Here is an 18,381-nt window from a genome sequence, read left to right on the forward strand (position 1 = left end):
AAGTTAGATCACTGAAATCCAACTATCTTAAACTCATTCAACTGCCTCGGATTCGCAAGGCTAGGAGATGTAGAAGATCTTTTGTTCTCCTTGCCTCTAAGTTGTGAAACGCTTTTCCTCTTAGCCTGCATTATAGTCCCTCAGAAATTGCATTCGGAAAGAATCTAAAATTGTTGCTTTTTCAGTCTCGTCTGGAGGGCATTTGAGTCAAGATGGCCGACATGTAGCACTGATCTTGGACCCTTAACACTAGTGCTGGAACTTCTCTTCAGAGGCCGCTATGCGCTTTACAAATGGCTTTGTGTGGTATGCATTGGTTCTATAGAGTGCCATTTGCTTTCGCCGCGATACCAGAAGATTGTGGCAAATAACTAAAATTAAATCTCTGGTTGAACTCAAATGATATGAAGATTATTTGCAAGATTTAATTTCTAAAGTGGACTCTGCAATCAGTCTAATTAGAAGTTGGAAGACCGAATTTCGGTATCATTCCCTCAACAACAATTTGGCTACTCTAAAGCTATCTGCTCTCCAAATTCGGAAATGCCTCCACCCATTTAGAAAATAAACAGATAACTACCATTACATACTTCAAACCATTACAGTTTGGCATCTCAATAAAATCTGCATGGGTTCTTGTAAATGGACCGCCTGATTAGCCAATATGATTCACAAAAGTAGCTGTTTTTTACCTTGATTATTTAAATGATACACCAAATATCGGCAGCAAACGACTTCAGTAACATTTTGATATCCTCTATTTTCAACAGTATTCCTGGGATATTTGAACTAGGCTATCTCTACCTGTGTGTGTCCTGTTGTGAAAATTCTTATACTTAGTATACAATATCGAATCAGGTAGCAAATACTTATGCTCAGCATTTACATACAGATCCTGATCATTCTTTTTGTAGCCTAGCTTTTCCACATTTTCTGTTGTCCTTCTCTGGTGCATCTTCTTACAAATCTCTCAGCACACTCAAATAAGTCTGCATTGAATCCATAAAGAAACAATTCATATTTTCTGCATTTTGTACCGAATCAGTTCTCATTTCTCCATTTCCACCTTCTTGTACAACTGTCTCATCTTGTAATCCACAATATTTTGCTGCATACTTGTTTCCAAAGGTGACCATATCCTTTCCAGCTTTCTGCGCTACATATTTAACAACTGAAATTTCTTTTGGCTTCTGCATAGCCTTTAAAAGTCCAATATGTAAACACTATTTTTTATTGGGACTCCTGAAGATATCATAAAACCCTTTTGTAACCACAGCTGACCATACTCATGGGCAACTCCAAAACCAAAATTTGGTTGTCTGTATAGATCGTCACATCCAGATTCTCTGATAAGCAGCAAGCCCTAGTCAATGTAACTATTTCTGGCACTTGATCTGAAGATGCTTCTAATTTCTCAGAAATAGAACATACTGCATAGGGAGCTCTTAATGCTCCATATTGGTCTCTCAAACAAGAACCATCCACAAACAATGTCAGATCAGTCATCTCCAAAAGTGTCTCTTTAATGTCTGGTCGTAACTTTGTGTATAACTCAGTCACTTCCAAACAATTATGATCTGGTTTGTCATCTATCTCATCATTCTGCCAGTCTTCACCATTCCTGTCTGAAATAGGAAACAGTGTCACTGGGTTTAAAACATTGCATCTCCAAATACAAATGTTCTCTGCTGCAAGTATGAACTGCCTAAAACGTGTTCGTTTAATGTTGGGTTCTTGTCAAATGTATTTCTACTGAAAGTGGTACATATCCAATTAAATTATCACCCATCACAATCCCTTCAATTTGTTCAATAGCAATGCAAACAGTTTTAACCGATTTCAAACAACTTCGAAGATTTACATCTACTGGATCCAATACAGCAGAAAGACATGCCACTGGGCACATTAAACCTCCATGTTTCTGTGCAAATTCAAAAGTGCACATTCATTTCTCTCATCTATCCATTACTCTTTCAGTTTTTTAAATCCATCATTACATTCATCATCAAACGGTACAAGATTGTAGACATCACTACATGTCATTCTTACTAAAGGTTTTGCAATCAAGGAAAAGTTTGGAATCCACTGAGTACAGTATCCAACAATTCCAAATAACATCCGAACCTCTCTCTGGGTGGTCGACTGACTCAGAATTGCAGAAATGCATTTTTTAAAGACATTTCTCATACCATTTTTAATATGATGTCAAGAAACCGTATCTCCATTTTCAGCTAGATGATTCAGCAAGGCAATTGTATCAAGTTTATAGTTCTGTTTTGTCTTAGATGTGGCCAGAAGGTCTTCAATATATTGCACGAAGACTGAATTGCATGGCAGCTTCAAACAACCTAGATTATTTTTCAAGATTTGTCTACAGACTTTCCATGTAGCTTGTGGGATACTACACCACACAAGAACATTAATCAACAATGTAAATTCGAAAATAAATTGCAATTCCTCATGTATATGAATTGAGAAGAATGCTTGGCATAAGTTAATGATTCTATACCAATCAGCCTTTGATGGCATTTTAAACAAAATCACTGCTGGATTTGGTACCACTGTACAACATGGAGCAACTATCTTATTAATCTTGCGGAGATCCTCTACAGCTTTTCACTTGCCAATCATCTTTTCAATTCCCTACACAGGAGAGTTGTACGGTCTACAAAGTACCTCTGTCAGGATTTCCTGCTCAATAATATTTTCAATTGCTGGTTTCATTCCTTCTTCTGCCTCTTTTGGTAAGTCTGCAGTGTCTCGTTCTAAGAAATACAGCATTAGGTTTCCATTTTTTTTTGTAACTGGATTTTCTCTTTAAAACAATCCAGTCTCTTTTCCAGAAAAAACCCATACCTCGTCTTTGACAGCATTTCTTGCATCTAGAGGAGAGTGTTCTTTGGTTAAAATTGGAAATAACTCAACTTATGAATATATATTTTAAACATAGAATCCTGATCTTGTGTTTTGAATGCAGCACCATCGAGTGTACAATAAATTACGCACTTCATTTTGCAGAGCAAGTCCCTTCCCAACAAGTGCACAGGACTTGGGTCACACAAATTAAATTGACACTTATTCTCCATCTGACCAATTTTAACTGGAACATCTGCTGTGACCTGATTAACAATTTGTTTATTGCTGATCCCTACATCCTGGATGTCTCTTCCCGAAAGAGGTAGGTTTGGGAATTCCAAAGAATGAACTATAGAATTGGTAGTCCCTTATATCGATCAAAAATGAATCAGAATGGACATTGACTTCTCCGTCAACATATGGGACACTTTTGTCTAGCTCTAGGACTGGTCCAAGTATGCAATCTTCCTTCCCCCTCAGGCACCGTCATTGTGAACTACTCCCTGCCATCCTATTATTCAGAATCAATGGATTTTGCTGGTTCTCTGCACTAAAGGGCATCTAGTTCCTCATGTTTTTCCTGCATCATTGGTGCTGTAGGCATTGGCATTCAAAACGATTTCTGACACTGCACATGCACATTCTGCTCATAATTGTGCATATTCGGGACCGTCACATTATTTCTCTAATGCTGTGGAACCTTTTCTGCATTGCCCTGAACCCATTAGGATTTTGACAGCATTCCCTCTTTCAGTGCCCAATCTCTCCACTGAAGTCACAAACTGTATTTGTTTTTATCATTTCAACACTCATATTCATACATCACCTCTACACCACCTTGCATCTGCATCTGATTCATTCCATTCATACCAGACTGAACAAAATTCATATTTGAACTCATTTTATGATGAGATCCTTTTTCCAATTGCTTTATTTGGCAATCATCAGCATCTCCTTAATCTTTTTCTGTTTCATATCAATATTGTCACTACCACATTTTGCCACTTTCAAAATTTCATCTCTATTCCTTTTCTTCACTCTGCTAAATTTGTTTACTAATGTATGGCCTCAAACCATTCACGAAAGCAGACAGAAATCCAGTAGCCCAACCCCTTTCCAGGTCTTTGACTCCATAATGGAGGACCACAAGGAGTTATGCTTGCAGGTTCTTGAGTAGGCCATCCACCAATAGCAGTCAACAAAAAGAGAGAGAGGGATTCGGGCACTCTTGGTCCCCAGTCAAATAGCAAATAAACAAAGGAAGAGTGTCCGTAGAATAAGCGTTCAGAATGATTATGGCACGTGAGACTGAGGTCAGTTGTAAGTGGTCGTATGGAAAGACCAAATTCAAGAAAAAATACAGGATTTTTTCAGGAAACCCTCACTCACCCTAGTGGTGACATGCTTCATCATCGGGTCCACCGGGAGAGATCGAATACCTCCCCGGTGTGCTGCGACGCCAGGAGACTGCGGAGCAGGTTTTCGTGAGGGTAGGGAGTGAAAAAGTAGTGAATTTAAAAATGTCCAGGGTTGTACCAAAAAATCATTTATTGGTTGGTGAACCTGACATATTAAAAACTTTCTATGTGTGGGGAAAAACTAGCCAAATAAAGTATACTGGTGTTTCCCTTTTAAAGAGAGGTCAACATGTTTCTGCCCGTGTTATGTGCGACTTTACAGGGCTTTCTTCAGGACCAGTTTGCGAGTGTCACCTTGACAGGTCTGGGCACGCTAAGGCCCACCCTGGCAAAGGCAGTGAAAGTTAAAAATAGCACTATGTGTAAAAAGGTGCATGAAAAATAAAATCATACAAACTTGTAAGTTTGGGGTTTTACCTCTATTACGAGGAACCTAGAAGTCTGTGGGCAAAATAGTGGGACAGACAAACAGAAAAACAAACAAGGAACACAAAATCAATCATTATTGTTCATATTTTGACGGCATTAATGCAACTTGATGGCGTGACACGTGCTGGCATTCCTATCAAAGGCCGTGGCCGAGATGAATGGGATGCGAAGGGAAGTTGTGCCACAAACCGGGGTGGTGGGCCTCAACTAGCGCTGAGAAGTGTAGTCCAGCGCGCTCTGATGCACGTTTATCTAGGGCAACAGACTGACACAAAAGGAGGCTTACAGTGTTAAGTCCATCCGTGCGGGAGGCCAGAAGTGGCTCCCCGTTGTTACATGGCTACCTATCGTCGGGAGACAAGGAATCGGTCCCCGAAGTGGTGAGCGTGGGGGCAAAGCTACCGAGGGTGTCAGTAACCTTGCTAGCCGTGACTTGTAGCTATGATCAAGCACACATACACATGAGCGTGAAAGGAAAAGTTATCCTCACTTGTAAACAAATGAACCACGCCCCATAGAACTCAGGAGGGGGGTGGGAGCGAAAATGGCACACCCTGTTTGGGAGGGAAAAACAAACACAAAAAGGATTTAGAGACCTGGCAGAGTCTCGTGTCATAGACTTATCTTGGTGTGAGATTTCCGGAGAAAAATTCTTACGCCCGCAACGCTCTGCACCCTCTCGGTACCTAGCTGCTCCCTCACTGGATCTCGTGGATCCTGAGTGAAGGGCAAGCCCGGTATTGTGAGGGAGGTGACAGGGCTGGGGCCAATGGGAGCCGCTGGTCGGGGCGAGGCTTGGAGGACAAGTCCCCTACTCCCGCAAGACGTTTAATTAAACAAGGCTTGAATTCGAAATGAAAGCGAGGCTTGAGAAGCAAGCCACAGGCGGCCTTGCAATGCAATAGGGAGCGCTCTTGCCTGCTGGGAAAACGTGGTCAAAGCGAGGCTAGCATTTTAGTGAGAACGAGGCTTGAGAAGCAAGCCTAGCAATTAGAAGCGGTTTCGCCTGCTGTATAGTAATATTCAAAGCAGGAGTGCAATGATCAGAGGTGGTACATGTGGTGGAAGAAATCAAGGCATTGCACCTGAGGAAAATACGAGTGCAAAAAGTTATACAGAAATTTTGTATATGCAAAAGGGTATTGTCGCAACAGGTGTTTGTGTCTCAGCTTTGTGTCTCAGCTTTAGATGAAGCAAAAGCTGTCCGGTATACATGGAAATAAGCGTTCCACGGAGTGACAGTAAATGATGCCCAGCATACCCAGAGTCCTCTAGTTCCACAATTCAAAGAAACTAATTCACACGGTCCTTGGGTTTACCCCAAATATAGAGTACCCCAGTAAGCAAATGAAGTCCTGGACTAATAAGTAGCACAGCTCTGGCTAGTGTTATATGTGTATTAGATCTAACGTTTCAGGACACTAGTCCAGGGAATTTGGTCGTTGAGCCCATGGATGTGGGTACTGAGTCTGTACACCCAGCGTTGTTCTTTTTCGAAGAGAATGCTGTCTCTATTTCTCGGATTGTTGACCTGCTCGATGACTGTCCAGGTCATGTCATTTGGAGTGTGGTGTGCCTGCAAGAAATGTTCGCTGAGTTTGGTGGTGACTTTTTTACAGCGAATGTTGCTGCGGTGTTCGCCAATGCGTGTTTTTACCTTTCGTGTTGTCATTCCCACATAGCGTTTCGCACATGGGCAAGTAATCAAATAGACCACATTTGTGGAGTTACAGTTAATATGAGATTTTTGAATCCACACTTTTCCTGGTTCTAAATTGAGTTGTTTAGTGTGGGTGGTCAGATGACAAACACTGCAGTCAGTGCAAGGGAAATGACCAGTAATGGGAGGAAGGTGCCAGGGTTCTGTAACAGACCTAGTTAGTATAGCCGGTGTTGGACATGGTAAGGGTCTTGTATGCACTAAGGCATCTTTGAGGCTCCTGCCCTTTTTGAAGGAGAAAAGGGGTTTCTCCCACTCTTTCATGTTACTCGTGATTATCCTCCAATTTTTATTGATCGATTTCTTGACGGTATCTGAGAGAGTGCTGTAGGTGGTCACACATGTGAGCGCACCTCTGTGTTTGTCTTCACATTCTCCTCAAGAAGGGCATCGCGGGGTTGGTTACGTGCCCGGGTCTGGCCTTTGTTTAGGATTCCTTGCGGATATCCTCTTTGCTTCAATTTTTCGGTCAGATCTTTAGCCTGGACTTTGTAGTCAGTGATGGTACTGCAATTCCTTCTTAGGCGCAGGAATTGTCCATAGGGCAGATTTTCTCTTAGAGATCTTGGGTGGAAACTGCTGAACTCCAACAGGCTAGCCTCGCTTTGACCACGTTTTCCCAGCAGGCAAGAGCGCTCCCTATTGCATTGCAAGGCCGCCTGTGGCTTGCTTCTCAAGCCTCGCTTTCATTTCGAATTCAAGCCTTGTTTAATTAAATGTCTCGCGGGAGTAGGGGACTTGTCCTCCAAGCCTCGCCCCGACCAGCGGCTCCCATTGGCCCCAGCCCTGTCACCTCCCTCACAATACCGGGCTTGCCCTTCACTCAGGATCCATGAGATCCAGTGAGGGAGCAGCTAGGTACCGAGAGGGTGCAGAGCGTTGCGGGCGTAAGAATTTTTCTCCGGAAATCTCACACCAAGATAAGTCTATGACACGAGACTCTGCCAGGTCTCTAAATCCTTTTTGTGTTTGTTTTTCCCTCCCAAACAGGGTGTGCCATTTTCGCTCCCACCCCCCTCCTGAGTTCTATGGGGCGTGGTTCATTTGTTTACAAGTGAGGATAACTTTTCCTTTCACGCTCATGTGTATGTGTGCTTGATCATAGCTACAAATCACGGCCAGCAAGGTTACCGACACCCTCGGTAGCTTTGCCCCCACGCTCACCACTTCGGGGACCGATTCCTTGTCTCCCGACGATAGGTAGCCATGTAACAACGGGGAGCCACTTCTGGCCTCCCGCACGGATGGACTTAACACTGTAAGCCTCCTTTTGTGTCAGTCTGTTGCCCTAGATAAACGTGCATCAGAGCGCGCTGGACTACACTTCTCAGTGCTAGTTGAGGCCCACCACCCCGGTTTGTGGCACAACTTCCCTTCGCATCCCATTCATCTCGGCCACGGCCTTTAATAGGAATGGCAGCACGTGTCACGCCATCAAGTTGCATTAATGCCGTCAAAATATGAACAATAATGATTGATTTTGTGTTCCTTGTTTGTTTTTCTGTTTGTCTGTCCCACTATTTTGCCCACAGACTTCTAGGTTCCTCGTAATAGAGGTAAAACCCCAAACTTACAAGTTTGTATGATTTTATTTTTCATGCACCTTTTTACACATAGTGCTATTTTTAACTTTCACTGCCTTTGCCAGGGTGGGCCTTAGCGTGCCCAGACGTGTCAAGGTGACACTCGCAAACTGGTCCTGAAGAAAGCCCTGTAAAGTCGCACATAACACGGGCAGAAACATGTTGACCTCTCTTTAAAAGGGAAACACCAGTATACTTTATTTGGCTAGTTTTTCCCCACACATAGAAAGTTTTTAATATGTCAGGTTGACCAACCAATAAATGATTTTTTGGTACAACCCTGGACATTTTTAAATTCACTACTTCCCTACCCTCACGAAAACCTGATCCGCAGTCTCCTGGCGTCACAGCACACCGGGGAGGTATTCGATCTCTCCCGGTGGACCCGATGATGAAGCATGTCACGACTAGGGTGAGTGAGAGTTTCCTGAAAAAATCCTGTATTTTTTCTTGAATTTGGTCTTTCCATACGACCACTTACAACTGACCTCAGTCTCACGTGCCATAATCATTCTGAACGCTTATTCTACGGACACTCTTCCTTTGTTTATTTGCTATTTGACTGGGGACCAAGAGTGCCCGAATCCCTCTCTCTCTTTTTGTTGACTGATACTTAGCTGCGCACAGCAGTGAGAGCCCCCTCTATATATATATTTTCAAGATACAGCACCTAGTATCTGTTGATAGAAAACAATAAAGAGCAATGGCTAACCTGGGACTCACATACTCTATAGAGGAAATAGATGAACTACTGGCAGATCCTAACATATTTGCAGATCCAGCGATATCTCAAGCAATTTCGCATACAGCGGAATGGGAACAATTGACTGAACTCAAACGTGATAGAATTAGGACCATACTTCATGGTACCATACTCAAACAATACCTCACTTCAAATTCAGCCCCAAAAGGGCTTTTGGTCACAAATGCACCCAGGATTTTCCTAAATGATGCCACATTTGGAAAGGACTGGGCCATGATTGCATGGCACTGTACGAGAGATTGGCTAGTGTTGATAATAAAAACAGCACTTCGCCTATCTGATGCTCTACAAATAGAGATCCAACAAACAGAAGCCCATTTTAAAACCACGATAACGGGCTATAAGAAAAAACTGGACGAAATCAATAAAGACCTTACAGAATACAAGGATAATCTCATGCAGGCAAAAGTGACCACATTTCAGAAAGACTTGAAAAAATTCAAATTTGAAAGTGTGTACCCTTACTCCGACCCGAACTACAGTGTTCCTAAAAAGGACACTAGAAAATCCGATGACTCAGACAGCCACTCCTCTAGTGGGAGTACTGCTAGTAACCAAAGTCCAAGACAAAAAGGGCGAAGAGGAGGGAGGGGTAGATTCAACTACCCAAATCAACAACCAAGATGGCAAAATTATGGTCATCCAAACAATGACCCTACACCGCTGTTCTATCAGCAACCCCAGTTCCCCATGATGAATTGGAACCCATATATGCCACCTCAATTTCCCCTAAACCATCCGCCAATGCCTTTTTTAGGGAGAGGCGGGCGGGGACGGGGAAGGAGCAGAGGCAACACGCAAGTAACCTGGGAAGACGAAGATGCAGTGGCGAAACACACCCGCAGCCGAACAGCAACACCCAGCACGAGTGCAATATAAGCCTTGTGACAAATCTCTCAAAGAAAGTACTAACCCCAGAGGAGACTAAAGTACTGGAAAAAGGCCTAGGCTTTGTCCCCACCTCTCGCCCCGACAAATTCCAACTCCACTGCGAACTCTTACAATTCTTCAGGAAACTGAAACTGAAGGCATTTTTTGAGTCCAAAGACCAGACCATAATGGATGAACAGGAGTTTGATACCAACCTCAGATTGAAATCAACCTTCATGCCACCACCACATACAATACCTGCAGCAATTATTGCATTTGAACAAGCTGTCGTGAAAGACCTGGAAACCACTGAGAACCCAAAGCGGTTTAACAACTTCACAGCTGCGGAACACAAAGCCCTGGAGAGTTTAAAGAATGATAGGGCAATCACCATCAAACCAGCCGACAAGGGCGGTGGTATTGTCATTCAGGACACTTCTGAATATGACAAAGTGTGTATGACACTCTTGAATGATAGGACCAATTACTCGCTCCTTTCTACAGACCCCACCGCAACAATGAAAACACGCATAGAATCTTTGGTACGAGAGGCAGAGACCAATGAGCATATCTCCCCACATGAAGCTGCATACCTAATGGCAGGAGGTCCAACAATTCCCTACTTTTACACTTTACCGAAAACCCATAAAAATGTCCTACCACCTCCAGGACGGCCGATCGTCTCTGGAATCGGTTCAGTGTTGGAACCATTATCTACTTTCTGCGATCACTACCTAAAACCGATAGTGCAGAACTCTAGCACCTACCTGAAGGACACAAAAAGTCTACTCAGATTACTCAAAGACATTTCTTTTGCACAAGACTCTTATACTGGTCACCATGGACATAGAGAGTCTTTACACCAGTATCCCCCAGGAAGAAACACTTCGGGTACTGGCAAAGGCACTAGACACAGTCAACTGGGAGTACACCACCCCAAAGGAATTCATCTTACAATGTGCGAGGATGGCACTCAAAGAGAATTATTTCGAACACAAAGGACAACTGTACCTCCAATGCACGGGTACTTCCATGGGGAGTACCTTCGCTCCCAGCATAGCGGGGTTATACGTATATGACTTTGAAACCAAACATATTTTACCTACAACAAACCCCTTTGCCTCCTCCATAGGATTATGGAGGAGGTATATCGATGACATTCTCCTCCTGTGGACGGGGAATGAAGATAGTCTCATTCAGTTCCTGAGCTGGGTCAATACCCTTGACCCTTACTTGAGATTCACCCATAATTACAGCAAAGAATCGATTGTCTTCCTTGATGTAGTGATAAAGATAGAGGGAACATCTCTCACTACTGTGACTCATCATAAACCTACAGCAAAAAACAACCTGTTGGAGTTCAGCAGTTTCCACCCAAGATCTCTACGAGAAAATCTGCCCTATGGACAATTCCTGCGCCTAAGAAGGAATTGCAGTACCATCACTGACTACAAAGTCCAGGCTAAAGATCTGACCGAAAAATTGAAGCAAAGAGGATATCCGCAAGGAATCCTAAACAAAGGCCAGACCCGGGCACGTAACCAACCCCGCGATGCCCTTCTTGAGGAGAATGTGAAGACAAACACAGAGGTGCCGCTCACATGTGTGACCACCTACAGCACTCTCTCAGATACCGTCAAGAAATCGATCAATAAAAATTGGAGGATAATCACGAGTAACATGAAAGAGTGGGAGAAACCCCTTTTCTCCTTCAAAAAGGGCAGGAGCCTCAAAGATGCCTTAGTGCATACAAGACCCTTACCATGTCCAACACCGGCTATACTAACTAGGTCTGTTACAGAACCCTGGCACCTTCCTCCCATTACTGGTCATTTCCCTTGCACTGACTGCAGTGTTTGTCATCTGACCACCCACACTAAACAACTCAATTTAGAACCAGGAAAAGTGTGGATTCAAAAATCTCATACTAACTGTAACTCAACAAATGTGGTCTATTTGATTACTTGCCCATGTGCAAAACGCTATGTGGGAATGACAACACGAAAGGTAAAAACACGCATTGGCGAACACCGCAGCAACATTCGCTGTAAAAAAGTCACCACCAAACTCAGCGAACATTTCTTGCAGGCACACCACACTCCAAATGACATGACCTGGACAGTCATCGAGCAGGTCAACAATCCGAGAAATAGAGACAGCATTCTCTTCGAAAAAGAACAACGCTGGGTGTACAGACTCAGTACCCACATCCATGGGCTCAACGACCAAATTCCCTGGACTAGTGTCCTGAAACGTTAGATCTAATACACATATAACACTAGCCAGAGCTGTGCTACTTATTAGTCCAGGACTTCATTTGCTTACTGGGGTACTCTATATTTGGGGTAAACCCAAGGACCGTGTGAATTAGTTTCTTTGAATTGTGGAACTAGAGGACTCTGGGTATGCTGGGCATCATTTACTGTCACTCCGTGGAACGCTTATTTCCATGTATACCGGACAGCTTTTGCTTCATCTAAAGCTGAGACACAAAGCTGAGACACAAACACCTGTTGCGACAATACCCTTTTGCATATACAAAATTTCTGTATAACTTTTTGCACTCGTATTTTCCTCAGGTGCAATGCCTTGATTTCTTCCACCACATGTACCACCTCTGATCATTGCACTCCTGCTTTGAATATTACTATACAGCAGGCGAAACCGCTTCTAATTGCTAGGCTTGCTTCTCAAGCCTCGTTCTCACTAAAATGCTAGCCTCGCTTTGACCACGTTTTCCCAGCAGGCAAGAGCGCTCCCTATTGCATTGCAAGGCCGCCTGTGGCTTGCTTCTCAAGCCTCGCTTTCATTTCGAATTCAAGCCTTGTTTAATTAAACGTCTTGCGGGAGTAGGGGACTTGTCCTCCAAGCCTCGCCCCGACCAGCGGCTCCCATTGGCCCCAGCCCTGTCACCTCCCTCACAATACCGGGCTTGCCCTTCACTCAGGATCCACGAGATCCAGTGAGGGAGCAGCTAGGTACCGAGAGGGTGCAGAGCGTTGCGGGCGTAAGAATTTTTCTCCGGAAATCTCGCACCAAGATAAGTCTATGACACGAGACTCTGCCAGGTCTCTAAATCCTTTTTGTGTTTGTTTTTCCCTCCCAAACAGGGTGTGCCATTTTCGCTCCCACCCCCCTCCTGAGTTCTATGGGGAGTGGTTCATTTGTTTACAAGTGAGGATAACTTTTCCTTTCACGCTCATGTGTATGTGTGCTTGATCATAGCTACAAGTCACGGCCAGCAAGGTTACCGACACCCTCGGTAGCTTTGCCCCCACGCTCACCACTTCGGGGACCGATTCCTTGTCTCCCGACGATAGGTAGCCATGTAACAACGGGGAGCCACTTCTGGCCTCCCGCACGGATGGACTTAACACTGTAAGCCTCCTTTTGTGTCAGTCTGTTGCCCTAGATAAACGTGCATCAGAGTGCGCTGGACTACACTTCTCAGCGCTAGTTGAGGCCCACCACCCCGGTTTGTGGCACAACTTCCCTTCGCATCCCATTCATCTCGGCCAAGGCCTTTGATAGGAATGCCAGCACGTGTCACGCCATCAAGTTGCATTAATGCCGTCAAAATATGAACAATAATGATTGATTTTGTGTTCCTTGTTTGTTTTTCTGTTTGTCTGTCCCACTATTTTGCCCACAGACTTCTAGGTTCCTTGTAATAGAGGTAAAACCCCAAACTTACAAGTTTGTATGATTTTATTTTTCATGCACCTTTTTACACACAGTGCTATTTTTAACTTTCACTGCCTTTGCCAGGGTGGGCCTTAGCGTGCCCAGACCTGTCAAGGTGACACTCGCAAACTGGTCCTGAAGAAAGCCCTGTAAAGTCGCACATAACACGGGCAGAAACATGTTGACCTCTCTTTAAAAGGGAAACACCAGTATACTTTATTTGGCTAGTTTTTCCCCACACATAGAAAGTTTTTAATATGTCAGGTTGACCAACCAATAAATGATTTTTTGGTACAACCCTGGACATTTTTAAATTCACTACTTTTTCACTCCCTACCCTCACGAAAACCTGCTCCGCAGTCTCCTGGCGTCGCAGCACACCGGGGAGGTATTCGATCTCTCCCGGTGGACCCGATGATGAAGCATGTCACCACTAGGGTGAGTGAGGGTTTCCTGAAAAAATCCTGTATTTTTTCTTGAATTTGGTCTTTCCATACGACCACTTACAACTGACCTCAGTCTCACGTGCCATAATCATTCTGAACGCTTATTCTACGGACACTCTTCCTTTGTTTATTTGCATCCACCAATAGCTTCACACTCAACCTACAAGTAACAGGGAACCACAATCTCAAACAACATATTCAAATCAGTCCACAATATCTGGGAAGTAAGTGTTAATGTATTCATCTCTTCATACCATTTTCCTGAATCCTCTCTCAATTTCAGAAAATTATAAATAAATTCATATAAATCAGCTCTAGTCCATGCATGCACAAAATTCCCTCCAGGAACTTCTCTCAAAGGAAACTCCAAAACTGCTCCTGTCTCAACTTCTGAATTACTTGCAATACCTCTCACAACAATTTCAGTCCCTTCCATTCTCTTTTTATTTGCTCACTTTCTTCGATCTTTCTCAAAATTTCTTTAAGTCACTCCGGTCCATTATTTTCTTCCATAAATCTTTAATATCGGCTCTCAATGTAAATAAACCCATCTCATACATGTGTCAAATCATTTAATTTTGTTTTACATTCTTAATTTTGCTGCTGTCAACCTCTATTTCATTAGCGAATTCTTCTAATTTATCATGTGCTTCATTTGCACATCTGGCTGCTTCCTTAATCAAATATCTGATTTCATCAGCATTGTAAGTCAATAGTTTATTTAAATCAACATTTTCCTGTAGAACTTCATCAAATTCAAATTTCAAAATGCCAAAAATAATTTGTTTACAAACTTCTTCAACCACAGCTAATCTTACAGGTGAGGCAACTTAAGTATGCACTTTCAATTGTGTATTTCCACTTGTGCTAGGCACAGCAGCCATTCCTACCTCTGTCAATGCACTAGGTACCACTATAGTAGTAGAAGACCTCTAAACAGTCATATAACTATCTGCCCAGCACCTATATCAGTTCCTGAGCTAGTCTCACTTGTCCCTGCTTAACTTGCTGTGTCTAGAGGAGGTCTAGAACTCAAAAGCTAATTTATAAATCTATACTCCTCACCAAAATCATTATTCTGCTTCTCTTTTTGATTTGTCTTGTCCTTGTCATCATTCTCTTTAATTATAGCAGGTAATATGTTTACACATTCAATCATATCCTCTACTCAACTCTTTTCCTGATGATCCATGTTACTCTAATACCAATGTTTGAATGAGATCTTCACCTACTTTGCTGCTTTCCTTCTTTCTTTTTCTGTCGCCATGCGATCCCATTTATGAAGCGCCTCAAACTGTGTAGATCTAAGTATCTGCTTCATGTCATTCATGGTTTGTCTCAAGAAATCTAGCTGCCTATCATTAGAGGTACCCTCCAATTGAAATGGTAAAACTTCATCATGTGCAGTATATTTACTCCAGTCTGAAATCTTGATACACGTATTGTACCCAATCTCTTTCATCATCTCGTAAACTGGCATTCCTTCTGCCGGTAATTTCTGACCCTCCGTAGGTACAGGAAAACAATTGCATAGCCTCCTTTAAACCAATAAACTAAATAAACCCTTGTCTGTTTATGCTAGAAAGGAAAGAAAAATAAATAAATCCGGTAAAACAATTCAGTCACCATCCATAAGACTTTAGAAACAAAATTCAAAATCGAGAACAAAAACAAAAAATAAGAGAAAAATTCACAAAAAACTATGATTCACCCCAGGAAAACTCCTGTCAAGCAGTAATCCACCCTAGTCGGTGCACTTGCTCCCATGCACTCAACAGCAAGATTCACCACCCAAAAATAAGAACACTACCCAGTAAAAAAATCTTCTCAGTTTAAATCCCTATCAATGTGTGAGCGGCAACTCGCTTACACACCACAATTACAGACAAGTAAAACCAATATATCTTGTGAGCTTTGATTTCACAGAATCCGATAACCAAACCAAACTAACCAATTGAACTTCAAATACATTTACAAATAAGAATAATATGTCAATACAACAGTAATCAATCAACCAATAGAAACAATAGAACTTCAAATGATCTTCAAATATGTTTACAAATATGAATAATACATCAGTTCAACGCTAATCAACCCACCAACTGAACACACAATCATCACATATCCAAACAATTTACAACTGAAACAGAAATTAATTCCTTAAACATGTAGTCCAACTTGCATCACAAATGCAAACACCACATAACTCATTTCATCCTATTCATACGTATACTTCAAATCGTTCTGGAATGCTCAGCAAATCACTTCTTGAGAGGCTCCAGCAAAGGACATTAGACGGAGTTCCAAAAACTTTTTTCTCCCTTGGTCTGGGCATTAAAGACTCAAAAATCACAGAAAAGTCTTTTGGGGAACTTGTACCAAAGAGGAGGTGCTCTTCCCCAACCATCCTCTGCTACCATTTTTATGGGAGCAGAACCCCAGTATTTTTGGCATCCTTGATCTAGCAAGAAGAGTTGTCACCACCCTTCTCAACATCAGACCCACAAAATCAATTTAGAAGAGTGATAACAAATAGTGACTTGGACCACTGAATAACTGAGTTTCAGATCAATGAAGAGTTAAAGGGTATTTAAAAAAAAATCAAAATAGACAATACAGAGATGTGCAAACTATCTATATTGAAGGCTCAGATGCAGACTACATAGGGTGGAATCAGAATCATTCTAAGTGCCAATAAGCAACAAAAAGTCATAAAGAGAACATCTCTATTAGAAAGGAAAGACATCTCCCTATAACTGGACAGAGTGCTATGAGGAAAACGAAGTCTCACAATAATTAGACAGAGTCCCTAGAGGAATAGGGAAGTCATCTCGCTCACACTCAATACCATTTATGCATAAGTAATAAGCAAAAATGTTAAATTCAGCATGGCATGACTAGCAATTACACATTTTGGACAAACCAGAATGGTGATCATCTCATAAAGAATTACAATGATAAGGAGCCTACATTTGTGACTAAGCCCTAAAGACTTCACATCTATCCTGTCCTTACGGCCTTGGAAATTACAGACCGGCAGGCTTATCGGGATTGCGCCATACTTTCCCCAGATTACACTGAAGTAAACACTAGTTGGGGACTTTACTCTAAGGTTTGTCCATTACTGGGACAGCCTTCTCACAGAGGCTTCACATAGATGGAATTGCTTTCCAATACAGAAATCTGGAAGAGACTGTAGGAACCCTTTGGACTAGTTTTCCATAGCCTTGAAAAAGTCCAGGATGACGAAACACGTGTCAGCTACGGTGTTTTGGACATTACTATATGTAAATTTACTTTTGAAGTAAAAAATAATGAGTAAGAATATGAATCTTGTGAACTGGATCTGATCATTTCAACAGAATTTTACCAAGAAGAGATCTACCAGTGGAAACTGGACTGTGTGTGTTTGAGTGTTTTTTTTTTCTCTTTGGATATAAATAATTATAACACTAACCCATTTCTAAGGTTTAGGAAATTAGCTTCCACAGCAACAGCGCATTCTGGAGATGTACAACACAATATCAAACATTTTCAAACAAAGCCTTATATACCAATGTGCCAGCAAACCCGCATCAGAACTTCCAGGGGAAGTGTCCTTCTGAAAGTTGCATTAAGAACATAAAGAATGTTTTATTCACAATGTATGCACTCTAAGGAAAATAACCAATGGCATCCCATTGTCCTGTGCTCCACGGAAACTATGAGTAGAGGACATGCAAAGGGACATCAATTGGGAAAGGTAATGAGCAGGAGCAAGATTACAAAACAACAAACGGCATCAGTTTTAATAAAATTAAGTCTTTACAGAAATGTGGCAAAACTAAACATAAATAGACATACTTCTAAACCTCTGAATGCAATGGTTTGGTTTCAAGTGCAAAATTATTAACAAATTGGTTACCACTACATGAAAATGAGTGGTATTTGAAAATAATTTGTCACACAAAATTGAAAAAGTAAGGCTGAGCAAACAATGGCCTGTTCCAGAGTGAGGAATTCATCAGTTTGTGTCCCGTTTCACCCAGACAAAAATTGTGATCTTTGGTTATTCAGTTGGTCTGCCTGTGCCTCTCTTCAGTCTACTGAAATTGTGGTGGTAGCAACAATTCCAACAACCTGCACAACCACATTGGCATTGCTACTACAGAAAGTTTTACCTTTGAGGTGGTTCATGCTAAAAGTAGCAAGAGACAATTTAAGAGAAAACATATACTGCCATGGCAGAAAGTTTAAATGGAGCATGCATTCCTCCACTGGTGAGGTGGAGGTGTTTACTTTACATACTGGCACTTTAGGGCCTAGCTGCCAAAGTTATAAACGGTCCTCAAAAAATGCTGCTCATTTTATGATTAGCAGCTACTGTTTTCAGGTTGAAGAGTGCGGCATCATGGGAATTGGGTGAGGTGGATTTTTGTGAAAATTAAAAAAAATATTGCTCATGGGACCATATTTCAAGTGGACGTCAAATCAGTAATTGTTTGATGATGGAGATACATTTAGAGTGACATTAACATTGTGCTGGGGTTGTGGGATTCAGTGGAGTAACACAAACTGCAGAATGCAATGAGGGGCCCTTGTGTCTCTCAAATCTGACAGATATTCATTGATC

Source organism: Lissotriton helveticus, chromosome 1_1 (assembly GCF_964261635.1).
Source record: "Lissotriton helveticus chromosome 1_1, aLisHel1.1, whole genome shotgun sequence".
NCBI classification, from domain to species: domain Eukaryota; kingdom Metazoa; phylum Chordata; class Amphibia; order Caudata; family Salamandridae; genus Lissotriton; species Lissotriton helveticus.